The sequence below is a fragment of the Suncus etruscus genome, chromosome 11 (assembly GCF_024139225.1).
Source record: "Suncus etruscus isolate mSunEtr1 chromosome 11, mSunEtr1.pri.cur, whole genome shotgun sequence".
NCBI lineage: Eukaryota > Metazoa > Chordata > Mammalia > Eulipotyphla > Soricidae > Suncus > Suncus etruscus.
This window is the reverse complement of record NC_064858.1, coordinates 52,312,936-52,331,635: the sequence shown is the minus strand read 5'-3', so window position 1 is coordinate 52,331,635 and position 18,700 is coordinate 52,312,936. Positions and strand designations below refer to the sequence as shown.

General features: G+C 33.2%; 1 non-coding gene across 1 annotated transcript; it reads left to right on the top strand.

Annotated features, from left to right (window-relative positions):
* Window positions 1-18,221: 18,221 nt before the first annotated feature.
* Window positions 18,222-18,328, top strand: LOC126023618 (U6 spliceosomal RNA). The gene has a single exon (XR_007500727.1). It is a non-coding gene; the product is annotated as a U6 spliceosomal RNA (small nuclear RNA).
* Window positions 18,329-18,700: the final 372 nt, after the last annotated feature.

Sequence of the window (18,700 nt, the reverse complement as noted above, 5' to 3'; positions counted from 1 at the left end):
AGCAGGAAAGCAATCAGGTGAATACTAGTTATTATCTTGCATTGCTTTCTTAAGAATGACAAGATTGATTTGGGACCAAGAATACTTTCAGATCTCAGACATGTAGTTTCTGGGGTTTTGAGTTCAAATAGAAGGGTACGTACAAAGTTGCAATAGGAAGCATTTTGATTCCGATATTAGAAATATGGGGAATTAGACATTTAGGGAGAATGTTTTAAAATATCACACACTTCCTTTTTCAGGTGCCTTTTAATTCTCTTTCTGCCTCTGTGCTATCTTGGTAATGACTAAGGGTAGCTACCAGGCAAAGCCAGCATTAGAGGTAAGTAGCCTCAAGTCAACCCATGAGAGCAGTAATCTGACATTATGCAGTTATTTCCAGCTATTCCTTTTTCATCAAAAATGCTCTAAGTTCCAGCTCCTGGGATTTTGCTTCTCTTACCAGTTCAAGTCATATTTGTACAGTATAATGAGGAAATTAATTTGGACGTCTCAGCTAAAAATAACTCATCGCTTTGAGTTGAGAGGCAAATGTCTTTACATCAAAGCAAAATTTTCTTTCGAAATCTCAGTCCAACAAAATGATGTTTTGGAAAGGTCAGTCTACTAAAATCATATAGAAGTATCAATCTGTCTATTCATCAGCTCGTCTACAAGTAGAATCATACATATAATCAATAAAAAATAAACATTAGTTAACACATAATACTAATATTCCATAAAATTATATAACAACATATGTTTTGTTTAAGAGTTGTTCTCAGCAGCGCTTAGGACTTACTCGTGATTCTGTGTTCATAAATCACTCTTGGGGCTGGAGAGATAGCATAGTGGTAGAGCATTTGCCTTGCATACAGCTGATCCAGGACGGAAGGTGATTCGAATCCCGGCATCTTGTATAGTCCCTGAGCCTTCTAGGGGCAATTTCTGAGCTCAGAGCCAGGAGTAACCCCTGAGCATCACCAGGTATGACCCCCCAAAAAAATACCTAAAAACAACAATAACAAAAAGAAATCACTCTTGTTGATGTCTGGGGAATTATATGCCATGTCAGGATTCAAATTATGTGCAAGGTAAATACTTTAACATCTATACTATCTCTTTGACCCTAATAATAATTTGGCAGGCAAACCTCTAGTTAATAATTAAAGATCTGACCTATACGATAAACCATTACATTGATACAATAATTGATACAACAGCGACCTAAGGATTTTTTTCCACAAAGAAATGTCTATGCATCAACACAGTAGTTTGCACTGCCAAATTTAAAAAGAATAATAGACAATGCAATAATATTTAGAATTATTAACACATTGAGATGTTCCTATAATAGAGATTCTAAAATCATCATTCTTGATTTATTTAATAAACATGAGGAAAGACTAATGTTACTAGATATAATTTATAATCTTATGTATGTGCAATAGGAACAAAATGATTTATAGGTTTTCCCCAAACCACACTGTAAAATACTGCAAAAATATTAAGCAGATAAAGGTATTTCTTAAAACAACGATGGAAGTGGAAAATACAGTTTCAGATTTCTTCAATTTTTTTCTTTCTCAAACATATCTAAACGTAAAATCTTTTTATCCTTCATTACTTGTCCTGAACGAATTAATTTTATAAATAAGTCAGATTTTGTGAGAGCCAAGGAATAATGAAGCTAGGAGGTTTGAGGATGAGGATAAAATTTTCTTAAATCTGTCTTCTCAAGATATACAGATTGAGATGAAGAATAAATATTTTTGTTGTTCCCACTATCTACTTTAAAGACCAATTTATTTACTCTAAAATAAAATGATGTGAAAATAAACTGCACTCAGGTCTTATGTCAATGACTATATATTATAGACATATACACAGGGGCCAAAAGATGGGTAACAGGCTGGAAAACCAGCTTTGCCTATGGGAGCCTCTACCAGAAAAGACAACATCAGTGGCACATGGTCTAGTCATCTGACTAGTAGGTCTAGTCAGAACTACTGGTGTGCCCCCCCCCAAAAAAAAACAAACTAAATGGTATACATTTATTTAAGTTATAACTTTAAGATACTGAAAAAGAGGTAATATCTAAAGTAGTTTGAAATATTTGTTGAAACACAATTCTCCAAAAAGTACAATATAACTGTTTCAATGATTAATACCACAAATTTGTTCCTGTGAAAATAATTCTCTGAAAGAATAACTTTAACCACAAAAAATACTTTTCCCAAGAAAATGTAAAGAGACTTGCTGCATACACAAACAATTGCTATTGCAATAGTCTAAAAAAAATAGAAATAACCAAACGTTTTCCAAGTGGAATATTAAAAACAAACAAAAACAAAATTATGACCTTGACTTGCAAAACTCATTGTGATAAAAAGGATGACATTAGCCAACCTTTTGAAACATAAGAATTTCTCAAAGAAAATAAATCAGAATACATTGTAAATATATATATATATATATTGATCGCTGCGTATATATGGGTAAAGGTTTGAAGAAAAACAGCCAAGTCAGGGGCCAGAGCAATAGCACAGTGGTAAGGTATTTGCCTTGCACGCGGCCAACACAGGGCGGACCTGATTTGAATCCCTAAATCCCACAAGGTCTCCCAAGCCTGCCGGGAGCAACTTCTGAGCCCAGAGTAACCCCGGAATGCCACCGGGTGTGACCAAAAAACAAACAACAACAACAACAACAAAACAGCCAAATCAGCAAATGCGTTATGTCAGATGAAAGTCTTCTTTTACAAAAATGAGTGATAACAAAAATGAAATGATACATTTGTAAAATGGAAACTTAATTCCTGCTGAAAAGAGTTTTTCTATTTAACCAGATCATGTGTATAAAACTTTGTCTATTTCCTACTGACCTGTGCTATTGCTCTGGTCCCAGAAAGATGGTTATTAAATGGTTTAGTTTGATAGCCAGCAGTTGGGAGATTTGATAATGGGTGCCACCAGCAGTACATTGTCATTATTAATTTTAAACTCTTTCATTGGTCAATTGCAGTTTGAGATTAGATATACTACTTGTTCCTTCTTCTTCCTAACTGCCCACCAAGGGGAAATGTTATGGGATGAAATCATTGGGAAGTGCAATATAGTAACATATTGTAAAAAGAAGATATATTTTAATGATTATGTAAATCATTTGGGAATATTATTAAGATTGAAATGTTTATTCAGTTTTCCTGGCATTGCATATTTTGGATATGCCCAGAAGTGCTGGTGATCACAGTGTGCCAAGCATATATACCACGGAGAACTGTACAGAGTCTAACTGTCCCACATGGTAAATGAATACAGTGAATATTAAAACATTTGTTTGTGAATATGACCAAATTATCATGTGTACTTCTCTCTCTCACGCACACATCACTGAAAGCCTAAAATATTTCAAAAGCACTGAAATAAAATGAAAATATGCTGAAAATATAATAACTTATGGATACAATGAGAAAGAAAAATGTAACAATTATATATTTCATGATGGAAGAAAAAGTCACATTCACAAAATTTTAAAGTGAATGGCATATATTTAACTTTGTGCTCCTTTAAAAGATTGATAATTAGGCGTCGTGTGGTGGCACAAGGATTAGGGAGATTTCCTTGCACGACCTACTCTAGGACTGACTTCAGTTCAATCCCCTGGCATCCCAAATGGTCCCCCAAGCCAGAAACGATTTCTGAGCATATAGCCAGGAGTAACCCCTGAGCATCACTGGGTGTGGCCCAAAAACCAAAAAAAGTATTAATAATTATTATTGTCTTTTTGTCATAGCACAAATATATCCTCAAAATTTATACCCATCCAGTTTGGCACAACAAAGAAATAATGTATAAATGAAATTCCTTTTCTGTAGTCTGTATACTTCCTGTATAATTAAGTATCTCTACCTTTCTTTAAAACAATTACTTAAATCTAAAGTTTAATCAATAATAATATAGTAAGATGACACAGTCTAGCACTTAACAATTCTAGAAAAATGTGCTAAGTTTTCATTCTTTTTTTGATTTTTTTGGGGGGCCACACTCAGGGGTTGCTCCTGGAAATGAGCTCAGAAATTGCTTGGCTTGGGGACCATATGGGATGCCGGGGGAATTGAACCATGTTCTGTCCTGGTCAACTACCTGCAAGGCAAACGCCCTACCACTGAGCCATTGCTCCGGCCCCAGTTATCATCATTTCTATTGTTAAGAGTTAATTTCTTTGTTTATGTGAGTAAGCTGGTGAAAAAATTAGTTTTTATATAATTAAATTATATATTTAATCCCCAAATCCAGCCTCCAGGCTAACATTTCTTGGAGATTCTATGATCTAATACAGCTTTATTTTGTATTGATATTCATCAACAGATTCACAGTAAGAAAAGTTTTAGCAAATACCATATTCAAAGATATATTTTGATATTTTGATTCTTCCTTTTGCTTTTTTATTATAGTGCTAGTTATGATCAGTTATGTTGATTCAAACTTACAAGTTTTAAAGTAATATGGACTTGGATAATTTTTGGAAGCTAAGGCTGATTCTCAGGAAATATATGAATACAAGAGATAGTCAAGCAAGCATCAAGCACACAATGTGATGTCATAGATGGAAAGGGTTCAAGGTTATTCATGGCAATGAATAGTTCAAAACCATATCTCTATAAATACACTCAATATAAGAACTGTCTCTTTTCTTTCATAGCTACATAGTGTAATAGAAGTCAGATGAATTACTATTATAAAATAATAATAATAAAAGCTAAGAATGACTATAGACCAACGTTGGTAAACCTAATGAAAGATAAAAAGGGCACTAAAAGGAACACAACACAAATGTATGTGATATAAGTAAAGAAAGCCAATTAATTTAAAGAGATCTAATTGAAATACAATTTGCCTGTGACTAAAAGAGCTTCAAAATGTTCATATATACTTATGTAGGGGAAGGAAAAGTTTAATTTCTTCATTTTCTTTCCACCCTATGTAAAATAAGAATGAAAAACTATGATACACTATGACTTTTTTTCTCTAGATTACTTTTTTTAAAGAATATAGTATGTAATATCCATGAGTACATGTATATCATTTGTAAAAATTTATTAAATGTGCTTCTTGTATATGAAAAGGTTAGGCTACCAATAGTTAAATTTTGGCTAGGTCAAAAATTATGTGTGGATTTCCAATTAAGTGGCATTGGTTTGTTTGTTGCTTAAACCATGAATTTCCCAATTTTATTTCAAAATTTTATTAACTTTATTAACTTGTCTACTAGATCTTTTTTTCTTCCAGTTGAACCATTAATTAGTCAATGCCTATATAAGTATATACACAGAAAACTCATTCCGATTGGCAGCAAAAGAAATTATCTGGGAAAAGGATGTAACCCTCTTTAGTAAATTTTACTGTAGTTCTGACTAAAGAAGTACTGGATAACCTTTCCGATTTCTTCCTGCACAGTTATTCTTAATTCCATATGGGAAGTACAAAAATAGTGATTAATTTTTTCAGAGTTCAGAGTTGAGCACTGTGTGTGGGATGAGACTTTTAGAAAAAGTTAGCAAAATACTTTTTAATAGTAATATTATGTACTTCTAATTACAGTTCAAATTCCTAATATACTTTATCTCTAAAGGTTCCTAAGAAAAATGTGTAGTTTGAGAATTTACTGTTACCAAATATTACATTTGTATGTGTGTAAGGATAAATTAATATCTTTAACAGACTAGAAGACCATACTACAATTTTCTTCTTTTAAAGGTCTCTTCATAACTGATTCAAGGACTTCTGGCTCTTGTAAAACATCAGATTTCGATTTTGCATTATGTTATCATCATGAGATTATATTATACTTAAAGATAAATGATGATTAGGGGATTAAAATTAAAAATCATAAATGCAAGTCCCCAAAATACCAGATTAAAATATCAAAGGTTAATCAGATAAATACTTGATATTTTTCTGGTTCAATTAATCAAAACCACAAATGCTTATATGTGGGGAAAATAACAAATAATTTTTGCTTTTCCTTTTTACTCGCACATCATGCAAAAGGTTTAAGCTTTCACTTTAAACATTTGTCTACAAAAAGATGTTATTTTTGCATCTCAGAATTATTTCTCCATATGGATTAATTCTGACTCTCACTGTCTTTTCACCCTGACCTCTCTCACTCTCATCAAAAAAGAGATATTGCTTGGCAGGAATGTTATAGTTCCAAGGCAAATTTTTCTAAGTAGATGGTACACTTTTGTTCTTAGTATCTAATAAGAAAGATTCATGCTATCAAACAATTTTTAACATTGCAAAGACATTTTTATAATTTTCTTTACAAATACGAACCTACAATACCTCTATATACTTGTACACAGATTCAACAGTCCTCATTCTGACTGTCTGGCTACAGCATAATTAGCTTGCTTTAGGAATTCCCCTTTCCCCCAATACACAGGTTTATAATGAAAGAAAAGAGTCCAAAATGAAAAGGAGAATTTGAACCCTAATTTTAATTGGTATCTTTTCTTTGTTTGTTTGTATAATGCACGTTTTATTTAAGAGCATCACCTAGAACTAGAGTTTGGAAGACTATGCATTAAGAGGAAAGATGAAACAGATGCAATACACGGTGAAGATCAAAGAGACCCATCAATTCATTCGAAGAGTCAAAATCCAGCTGAGACTCTGAGCCCTGTCTGCATAATAAGAAAGGTTGACTAAAACATAAGGATTAAACAGATGAGCTGTCTCCTGCCGAGGCGTGGGAGGAAAGTCCCCCAGAGACACTTGTAACGATGTTCTGCAAGCGCACACCTGCTCCTTCCTCCACAGTCCAACCTCCAGGAGATCGGCCTGGCCAAAGACTCTCACTAATGGATTAAATTGCTAGTTTGAAGAGCAAAGAACATGTATGTCCAAACAGCTTTCTGTTTGTCAAGATGTTTTAGTTGGGGGTGGGGTGTGGGGGGCTTGGAAAGAATGCCAAATTAATATCTTGCCTCTATTGCCCAAGGTGACTTAAAACTACTTGGCTTTTTGTTTTCCAAAAATTGAGAGCAAAAAGTGTAAAATTCCCCAAATCACAAAAGCAGTTTCGGAAGATGTCTACCTCATGGTCAATTTTTTTTTTCAAATGTATAGGCCTTTCCTTGAGATAAGTTTGAATCACATTGTTACTATAGATTTTTTTTTTCCAGTATCTAAAGTGTGTCTCAATTTTTAGCAGCTTGGTGCCAAATTACACACATAGTTATGCTGAATTATATTATTTGATTCTATATAGCAAGGATTCAGCAAGTAATTGAGTGCACTTAAGATTCAATGCCGTGACAAATGCTACATTTATTCTAATCATCTCACAGCAATGTTATGTTCTAACTACTGATGAGAAGTCATTCTGACCATAAACACAATTTTATTTTAAGAAAACTAAATTAAGGTACAAGGAGATGGTGCATAAAGATGGAGCACATGCTTGGCATACAGGAAACTGGGTTCTTTCTCCAGAACCACATGGTACCTCCCCAAGCATTCTTGGGTGTGCTTTCCAATACTCCTAAATAAAAATAAATAAATTAAATAAATAAATCACATTATTTTGGTTTTATGTCTTGTTTTGGGGTCACACACTTGGGTAATGCTCAGTTTACTTTTTGTTCTACATGCAAGAATTAATCCTAACAGTGCTAAGACCATATGTGATACCTGAAATCGAACCCAGGTCAGCCGCATGCAAGACAAGCAAGCAACCTACCCTCTGTACTATCTTTCCAGCACCACCCCAATCTAAATCACTTTAAAAAAGCTAAGCAGATGCTTTTTGGCAACTCAGATCTACTGGAGAAAAATACCCATATGGAATTATACTCAATTGATTTCTAATATTTTTTTAATTTTCTGCCTTTGGTATGTATTAATTTTCCCCAAGCAGACATTGAGGTAATTTAAATACATGATTAACCTATGAAATAAATAGTCGACATGAGCTTTTGTTCTAGTCACTAAAAAAATAAAATAAAAGACGCAGTTCAATTTGAATCAAGTGTATTAGAGACTCTCAGGAATAGAACAAGTTACAAAATGTTAAGAAGTGGCTTATCAGGGTTGAAGTGCAGCCTTTGACTTGCCCCTAAGCAGTCTAATTACAGTACACTCACTCAACCAACCACCCAAACAATCAAGAACAAGGCATATCTGCAATATGCACCATGAGGGATCCAGACAAGAAGTACACATGAAACATAAATAACAGCAAGGAACCCCAGAGTTTCTCTCCTTAACCACCTACTATTCCCTCCTATTTCCTAAAGAAAACTTCACTATTTAAAAAAATGAAAGAAAAACAAAAAAAGAAAAAAACAACAAAGACTTTACATGCACATAAACAATATACCCTGACTCCTTTTAAGAATGTAGTCTGAATAATTGCCTGGCATTTCTTCTGAAATATCCCCTGACTTAACTCACTACATACATTGTGAATCATGGTTTTGTGGAAAAATAATTGAGAAAAAGTAGGAACACACAACTTTATTATTTGCTAATTTCTTAGATGCAACAAGGCAAATGTTAGTGTATGTGGAGAGAAATAAACTGAGATATGAGTTATAAGGATGAGGGAAAGGACAACTGAGCGATCTAAAGCAGTTCAGGGCAAAGAACAGGTCTGAATCAGAAGTTCTTATTTTAAACCAAATATGGGGTCATAATATTCACCTCAAACTAGGCAAGCAAAATATTTTCATTTATTTTAAAAATATCTCATCAGATTCTTTAGCATACAATCAATCTAATATGATATACTTTTTCAGTGGGGGACAGCAGTTTGGATCTCAACCGGAAGTTTTCAGGGATTACTTCTTGCTCTGAACTCAAAGAGCACCCCTAGCAAGGATCAGGGAATCATCTGAGCTATAAGGGATTCAATCAGGATCCAACTATCCAGCCAACTATGAAAGGCAAGAACCCAACCCACTGTTTTTTTATTTTCAGCTTCTAGTATATTTTTAAGAATGACTTTGATCTTCATACAATTTTAATATGACATTATTATTGCCTTTAATAATAGTGCCTTTAATAATAGAGGAGACTTTAAACATTTGCACAAAATTTTGGAGTTTTAAGGATAAATTATATAATCTATCTACTTTTTGTCTTTAATGTGCAACCCTTCAAAGGCCTCCTAACTCATAATTTAGCACTGTTATATATTTACTACATAAAATATATGATAACATATGGAACTGATGAAAATGAACACCTTGCTTAAAATTAAGTTTAAGAGTAATTTATTATCCAAATGAAATCCAACAGATACTGTGTAAATCACTAAATTATAATCTGTAAAAGCAATAGTTTGTCCCATACTAAGACAGCAATTAAGAAAATTAAGAAAAACCAATTCATGCATTTTAATGCCAAAAAATTTAATTCAACATTATAGAAAAATCATCTTCATAAAATTAATAGAGAATTTTATGAATAATAGAGAATTTATGAATAGTTATGTATTTTTGTAGTTTCGTTTTCAATTTCAGAAATTAACTTTAATCAAGTTCAAGTTGTAGTTGTACCCACATTTTAAAACATTAGGAAGAAAGAGAAAAAGTGATATGTTAAATTAAATCATATTTTTACATATTTAGTAATAAAAATCAAAGGCACACTTTTTGCTAACTTTATGTCATTGTATAAGTTAATAGCTTTAACAGGCAAATCCATTAAAAAGAAATAACATAAAACTTTTTATAAAAACATTTGATTATAAGAGTTTGCTTAGCAAATACTACAGCACTACAAATAAAACTATTTATTTATTTATATTTTGTACATTGATTTTATTTTTTCCTAATAATATCTTTATTCAATCATCATGGCCACAAACATGCTTATGGTTGGATCTCAGTCTCTTTCCACCAATGCCCCCCATCTTCGAGACTTGCATTCTACTTCTCTCACTCACTACCATTGTCATGCTAGTTGTTAGTGTAGTTAATTTTCTAACTGCACTCACCTTTCTGTGTGGTAAGCTTCATATCATGGGCCAGTCCTTCCAGCCCTCATCTCTATTGTCTCTGAGTATTATTATCATACTGTCTTTTATTTTTCTGAAAACTCATAGAAGAGTGAGACTATTTCGTACCTATCTCTCTCTATAGTTTTATTTAAATTACTTTTAAGGAATGACCTGACAATAGAGAAGATATATATGAAGTGCTTGAGAAATTTTTTCCTCATCCTATTATCACCCCAGACTTATCCCCTAGTAGCCATATAGGAATTATAAAAGTTAGGACTAAAACAAGATAAAATTCCATAATATATATTAGTAACTTAGTAAACATTGTTTATTGTGATGGATTTTACTCCTTTTCACTCTTAAAGTAAACGTGCCTTTTCTGTATTTTTCGGGGGAAAGTTGTTTTCACACCTGGTATTACATGAGGGTTAAACCACTAATTCTGCCCAGAAGTTACTCTTAGTGGTACACAAAGGACCAGGAAGTACTGAAGATCAAATCCTACTCTCCTGTACTAAATCCTATTAGTTAGATCTCTGGTTCCAGAAAATCGCTTTTGCATTTAACAAATCTTATACATTCTACATGTTTGCTAGTATAGTAGGTACAGTATATGATGGGAAGATTAGAAGTGATTCAATTAACAAATGACTCAGTGAGCTAGTCTCTTAATCTCCCATAGTAGTGTGTTACAGCTTTGCCTAGTTGATTACAATTCCTTAATATATTTTTGTTTCTTATTGAAATTTACTCTAAAGGAAATGCAGTATGTATTCTTTACATAAATTTATGGTGTATATACAAGTTTTTCTTTTTTATTATTTTTAGCTCTACCCTGGGTTACCAATAAAAGATACTGGAGAATAAGACAAACCCATGAAACCATACAGGCATTTGCTCTAGTTGACAAAAAATCCTACAATGAAAAGGAAACCAATTTATTTTTCAATCAAAGCCACAGAAGTCAAATCAAAAATACTGTTCTCCATAGAGAGCTCAATAATTCAAATTTAGTTGACTTTGATCATGATTTACATGTGCCATGACTTAATTGAAAAGTATATTTCAATATAATTACTATAGCACAGCATGCCCAGGTGTGCTGGGTTAATGTCATACTGTGAACTTTGAAAACACTTATTCACTTTTAAAACATCTTATGGAATTAGCACTTCCAAAGTACTGAAACGCATCTTACATTTTTCACAATGGTTGTGCAGCTGTACAAGTTTTCATGTTTTCAGAACACTCACTTCATCAGTAACAGATGAATTCATTAACTTCATTATTAATTTAAATGCTTTTTTCATTTTTGTATGCCTGAAAGTTGGCCCACTAGATCAGTGCTCTCTCTCTTCATTCCATAATATGTAATCAATCTCTATTATAGTCATGAAAATGGTATTTGTCACTTTACTGAGAAAAGAAAATCAATATATCTTTCAAGGTTGAACAGGCATTTAATGCAATGAATTGAAGATTGTTAGAGAAATTTAGCTTGCTAGGAATTTAGGACAAGCTAATCGAAATCCAGAAAATTCATAGAAGATTAGGTGATGAAATATAGATATGCCACAGAAATTAATATTGGAGCATTAAAATAACTTGTCATCATCAGTCCTGAAAAGAAAATGGATTTAGATAGCAAATCTCCATGTTGTCACCTTTATAAGTAAATTCCATATATCTGATAAACATTACCTGTATCTGGCCTGTAATTATTCTCTTTTTTTCTATAAATTTAATAGATAGAGAGGTATTTTTAGTGTTGAAGAACGCTAAAAAACCTTGAAGGTCAAGAATCTATAAGGATATTGGAAGCAGTTGATTTTGGACCCTTAGGAAACATAAATTGCTCTAGTGTTTAATTACAAAAAAAAATGGTACAGTACAGCTTATGGGATCCAAGACACATTTTAATTGTCTCCAATTTATTAGATCCTGACTGCTTTCTTTTTTTTTTTTTTTTTTTTTTTTTGATTTAGCTTCAGCAAATCTAAAGCTGACAATCTCTCTTTTTTGTTTGTTTGTTTTTATGTTTTTTGTGTTTGGACCACACCTGGTGAAGCTCAGGGGTTACTCCTGGCTATGTTCTCAGAAATCGCTCGTGGCTTGGGGGACCATATGAGTTGCCAGAGGACGGAAGCGTGGTTTGTCCTAGGTCAGCCTCGGACAAGGCAAATGCCCTACCTCTGTGCCACCGCTCTGGCCCAGTAATCTCGAGTCTTGAAAGCCTCTTCTCTATAAAATGACTCTTCAGTTTGGAAATAAAAACCGTCATTTAGGCTTGAGACCCTAAGTTCAGACCTTAGTACTACTACAAGACCTGCACTAATAATCACAACAGATTTCCAATCTTTGATTCAGTCCTACTTTTAAATAATGTAAAGTCTGTCTGTCTATTGGCTTTTCTAAGAATTAAATCGCAAACAATAGAGATAAGCTATCCTATTTTATACCCCATGTTGTCTGGGCATAATTGACTTAGTTTTATCCCTCATATCTTATGCACACTTCTAACTGTGAGAGATAATTTGAGAAATATCAGGATGTTGTCTCCTATAAACAGTCCAATTAGTTAATTAATATATTTTATCCATATCATCAAAAATGAACCTCAAAATATATGTCCATAAGCCTAAAGTTCATTAGAGCAGTGATAAATTATAGCTAGAAATTATAATACAAATATGAATTACCTCTTTCTCAGAATAATTTTATTGGGTTTGTTTTGGGTTGAATTTATAATTAATTAGAAAAGCAGTTCTATAAATATAGGAATTCTGCTCTGGTGCCAGAGAGATAGTATATCAGATAAGGCTCTTGCTTTGCACATGTTCAACACCAGGAGAGAGCCCTGAGCTTACAGCCAAGAATAAACCCTAATGGCTGTGCTGTAAACAATAAACAAAAAAATCCAAAAATTTTGGTCCGTTCATTTTATTGCTCCACATTTAACACAGAGTTCATAATACACATTCAATATATGTTGTGATGAAATGTAGCAATAAAAGAATCATCTAGAGCTTCCAAAGATGTGCTTGTTTACACTTTTGACTTTCTATTCTGTAGTCATGAAACCAATTTTTAAAATTTTAAATGTAAGATTTTATACATATGGAATATAGTCCTGAGGTTTGGGTAGGTGTTTAGAATAGCTAAAAGTATATGCAAATTCATATAAACAAAAGGTGCTTATTATAAAGCAATCATTCTCATTAGCCTACACTAAAATTTTTAACTACAAGTAGCATCATTAGATAGATAGATATGTATAAATTTCATATTCAATTCTGTTGTATTCATTTCCTCAAAAGGACACTCATTATTTCATGCATGAGTCATATGAAACAATGAAACTTTATTTGGGTCATAGCATAATTTACAGAAAATGTGAAAATAAAAATAATTGCAGGAAATTCTAAAGAGAGAATCTATAGAATACTTTCCATCTAACTAAAATAGGAGAGGAGAACCATTCACAAAGACTTTTGCAATTTCCCAGTAAAAATCATCCTTCTTAAGCTATTTTTGTCCTCTCTAATCTATAACCTTAAACAACTGGAAGTTAAAATAATGTAAGAAATTTCAACTTTGAAGTGTATGACAATTTTTGAATTTCTATTGCCATTACTGAAGAAGTTAGTGAAAGCAGAAATAAATGATGATAAGTTTAGAAGAGGTAAACAATCCAAATATGGAACTCTGTGCAAAAATTGTCTTTGTACAACAATCGGACTACTAAATTCAATTTAAATACCTTGAAAGAAGCTGGAGATATAGTACAGGGATTAAGGCACTTGTCTAGCATGCTGTCAACCTCAGTTTGATCCCCAGCACTATGTATGATTTCACAATCACTGCCAACCATTATTCCTGAGCACAAACTTAGAGAAGTACCCTGTGAAACACCACTGAGTATTGGTTCCAAAGCTAAACACAACAAGATGTAAAAAAAAATCTCATGGAAAATAAATTCAGCCTACCAACTTGTTTGGTAAGAAAGTCAAATAAATTAGTGATAAACTATTTTTGTTTTTTTGTTTTGTTTTGTTTTGTTTTGGGGGGGGGGCACACCCGGCTTTGCTCAGCGGTTACTCCTGGCTGTCTGCTCAGAAATAGCTCCTGGCAGGCACAGGGGACCATATGGGACACCGGGATTTGAACCAACCACCTTTGGTCCTGGATCGGCTGCTTGCAAGGCAAACGCCGCTGTGCTATCTCTCCAGGCCCTGGTTTTGTTTTTGTTTTTGTTTTGTTTTGTTTTGTTTTCAAAGTCTTACCTTTTTTGGTGCGTGTTATGTTACAGAGCAAACGCACATGGTGTTTGTATCACGTACCGCAGTTCAAGAAGTACCTCCTGTCTGATAAAGGATCAAAGCAATGGATACAAATGACTGCCAATCTAGTGAAAATATTTTTTTCAAATAAGCTCTCATTCTACTCAAACAAGATAATGGCATATTAAAATAATGAATGGTATTATAAGCATACAAAGCACCAACTTTTAAAACCAGCTTGAAAATTCAATTTTTTATGAGGTAAAAGCATTAATGATGCTTTTACTTAATGTATCATTAAGTAAAGTGATGGTTCATCTTCATTTGCTACACATCTGCGGATGTTCAATTCATTTTATGACCTGCTCAACTACAAAGCAAACAAGTGACTCACAACAATCAGTTATTAGATAGCAACAATAACATTTACAGATAATATTTTCCCTGTGAGACTAATCTGTGCATCTCTTACTTTCATAACAATTTGATGGTTCTGTCTATTCTTGAACCTTTTAAAAATGCTTCCTTTGGAATTTTAAGCATAACCAAAATCACAAAATCAGTTTCTTTATTTTAAGTCATTAAATAAATCAAGTTAATTAAGTGTGATTATTTTTACTTAAAAGTACATCTCTACATTATAAGAGGTAGTCATATCTTCTAAATATATTCCATCAGTTATAAGTATTATAAGTATTTATTATAAATGTACTAACACACATTAACTTATTCCTTCAATATTTATTGATCTTCCACTATATATTAAACTGTGCTGGATTATGGGTATTTTAAGAAATAAAGTAATATATTTTTCTTATGGTAGGTATAGTCTAGAGCAGTGTTTTCCAAACTTTTCACTAAAAATGGCCCCCTTCCAACCTTATTTTCTTCCTGTGGCCTTAGGCCCTACTAACTGGCCTCCTACTCTGATGTGTATTATACCTTCCATTTGCATGATATTCCCATTATGGCCCTCTTTGAATATCCTGATGGAACACAAAGGGACTTATGGCCTTGGTTGACTACTGCTAATGGATGTGCATATGTTGTCAACTTAGTGGGCTAAAGAAAATATTATGGAGAATAGCTCAAATTCAAATGTATCCCTGGTACTCAGGAAAGTGAAATTCACTGAATATGTACTCAATAAATATGTGTTAACAGGATGAATGGAATATAATTGTACAAGGAACAAAGCAAGAGAAGCAGTTACATAAAGCTAGAAGAACACTTGTGTTTAAGGAATAGTGATGAAAAGTAGAAATGCTTTGATGTTACTTATATATTTATTTTCTGACCTCATCAGTATGACAGGAAGAAGGGAAAGTAGGCAAGGGAGGGGACTGAAAGAACATAGTAACATCTAAGAGGATTTGATTATAAGATGATTTCTCTTCAAGGCAGGATCTCAGACTGAACCTTAGAGAAAAGTAACGTTGTTTTCACACTAATGCTGTAGAAGCTCTAAGACATAAAATAATGACAAATTCAGAGTTGAGAGCACATCCAGGCCTTCAATATAGAGGCCACTATAGAAGAGGCTAGAGAATACATTAATGGAAAAGCTTTCTATACTTGGAGACTTTAACAATTTTCACAACAATAAATTAAAGTTTTGACCACATTCCAGCAAACTAAGTAATGCTAGTACCATTTGCTGCCTAAAATGAAATCTTCATGAATAAAGTTTGATTATTTTGTCCCAAAGGTATATCTTTACTGACCCTGACTAACTAGACACATAAGAATTCATTCAGGCAATTACATAGGCTTTCTGAAAACTAATTTTACTTCAAAAACTAGAGAAAATTAGGTCAGCAAGTCTATTTTCCTCCCTGTCTACACCTTACACAATGATGAATCTAGTAAAGAAGAGGCACTGATTCCTGTCTAAATATTTATCTCTTCTTCTAAAGCTTCCTAAGAATAACTGAAGCCTTTTTTGCCTAAATCTAAGAGAGCAATGACAAATCAAAGCAATGTTAAAAGCTTTGATTATTTAGTCTCTACCACCCTTCACCGCCATATTGCCACCTTTGAGCTTTTATATTGTGTCCTCCTGCCCTTCTATCATAACCCTGGATCAATTTCTAACTTTAGATAATTTAATTAATAGACCTCAAATACTGGTACAAAGCTATTGAATGATGATGAAAAAGCTGACACTCTTGAGCAGGCTGCTGCCTCTACAAAGAAATGATATCATAAACTCACTGGCTCCTTTCAGCTCTCTCCTAAGTCTTTGAAGCAGCCATTAAAAATCTTAACTATTGAGGCCAGAGGATAGCGCAGTGGTAGGGCGTTTGCCTTGCAAGTGGCTAACCCGGGATATACCTGGGTTTGATCCCTGGTGTCCCATATGGTCCCCCAGGAGCGGTTTCTGCGCACATAACCAGGAGTAATCCCTGAGCGTCACGGGTATGGCCCAAAAAACAAACAAACAAACAAACAAACAAAAATTTTGACTATTCCCTGTCACTTTCAGAATAAAGTGTAAAAGAAGAAATAAATATCTTTAGTTAGTCAATTGTTAATTACTATTTGATTCTTTACTTTCTCCTATGGAAGCAGAGTACATTTTTGTACCAAGAAAATGACTTGTTGTCATTGTTTTTAACCCTGGTTACTGGATTTCAGGCCTCTGCAATTTCCCACCTTCCTATATTTCCCACTGAAGCTTTGTGCTTATTTCTTTTCTCATATATATCCTTTTCTAAAAATGTGCTCAATTCTTATTTGCTTAAAAGCTTTCTTTTGACTCAATTACCACTTACCTCTCTCCTCAGTATCAAATGTGTAAAAGTACAGGCAGCCTCTTAGCCTTTTTAAGTCTGTACATTTCTACTAATTCACATTTTTTAGATGATCATAGACTTCCTTATATTAAACAGAAGGCTGATATTTGGTTTTCATAATAGTTGACAAGTTAGTAAAAGTGACACCAATAGGACTACAGCTCAAAAATCCATTTTTTTCTTGGTTTCTATGGTGTCACTCTTCTCTAACTTTTCCATGTTTCATTTTATTCCCTTTGATAAACTCTTCTGTTCTACTTAAAATGAGAGCTACTTTGCCAAGTTTCCATCTATGGTACTCAAGTTGAAGGGAAATATGTTCTGCTGCTACATAAATACCACCTCCTCCATTCAAGAACTCAACTTTCTCAAAAAGAACAAATGAAAATGAAAGTTACAACATGTAGGACAGGAAAGATAGTAAAACATTAGGGCAACTGCCTTGTACTCTGCTCACTGAACTAAATCCATGGCACCTCATATCATTCCCCCCACCCCCCGCACGTACCAGGAGTTATTCCTACGTGCAAAACCAGGAGTAAGCCCTGAGCACTACCAACACAAAACAAAAACAAAATAAAACAAAACAAAAGAACTTTACATATTGCTAATAGTGGAGATCTCTACTTTGAGTTTCCTTCAGTATTGCAAATGTAATATTTTCTCAAAACCCTATTAACTGATAAACATTTTAATAAGCATATGAATTACATTGATCATTGAAAACTGATAACAAATTTAGATAGCATAAAATGCTGACCATTATTTTAATTACATTGCATTCATTATATTAACTTTTACAAATTAGAAAAAATAGGCCATAAAATATAAAATTTTGGGGGAACCATTTTAGAAAGGTACGTGATGCATCTAACAATAATTTATTCATTATTATAAGTCTAACATAATATCTAATATTTTAGCAGTTGCTTCATCTTCCTAGTTGATTTAGATATTAAGAATTAGACATACCCCTAAATACACTGATAACAATGAAAATCGGTTGTTTTTAGGCTTGTTTGTTTAGGGGCCACATCCCACTATGCTCAGGTTTTACTGCTAAGGAATCACTCCTGGGGGAGTTTAGGGAACCACATGTCATGCTAAGTAATAAATCCAGGTCAGCTGCATGCAAGCAAGATTGTTAGCTATTGTGCTCGCTTTGGCAGTACATATACTAAAATTGGAACGATACAGAGTAGATTAGCATGGCTCTTGCGAAAGGATGACACGCAAATTCATGAAACGTTCCATATTAAAAAAAAGACTGTTAGTTATTTTACTATCTCTCTATATCTTGAAAATATTTTAATGGTATTACAACAAAATAACTTTATATTTACTGGTTTATATATTTATGTTATTGACTCTTTAAAATTTTTATATATTCATACTTTAATTTATTTCATAATTTTCCTCTTGTAGTATATACTAAAAGACTACATTTCAGACAAACTAAATCTGGTCATATTTTCTTTTCATCAATTTTTTTGGTTGTTTGGATTTGGGCCATACCCAGCGATGTTCAAGAATTACTTCTGACTCTGCACTCAGAATTAGTCTTGGTAGTGCTCATGAAACTTTACGATGTGCTGAGGACCAAACTGTGTTTATACATAAAAATTAAGCATC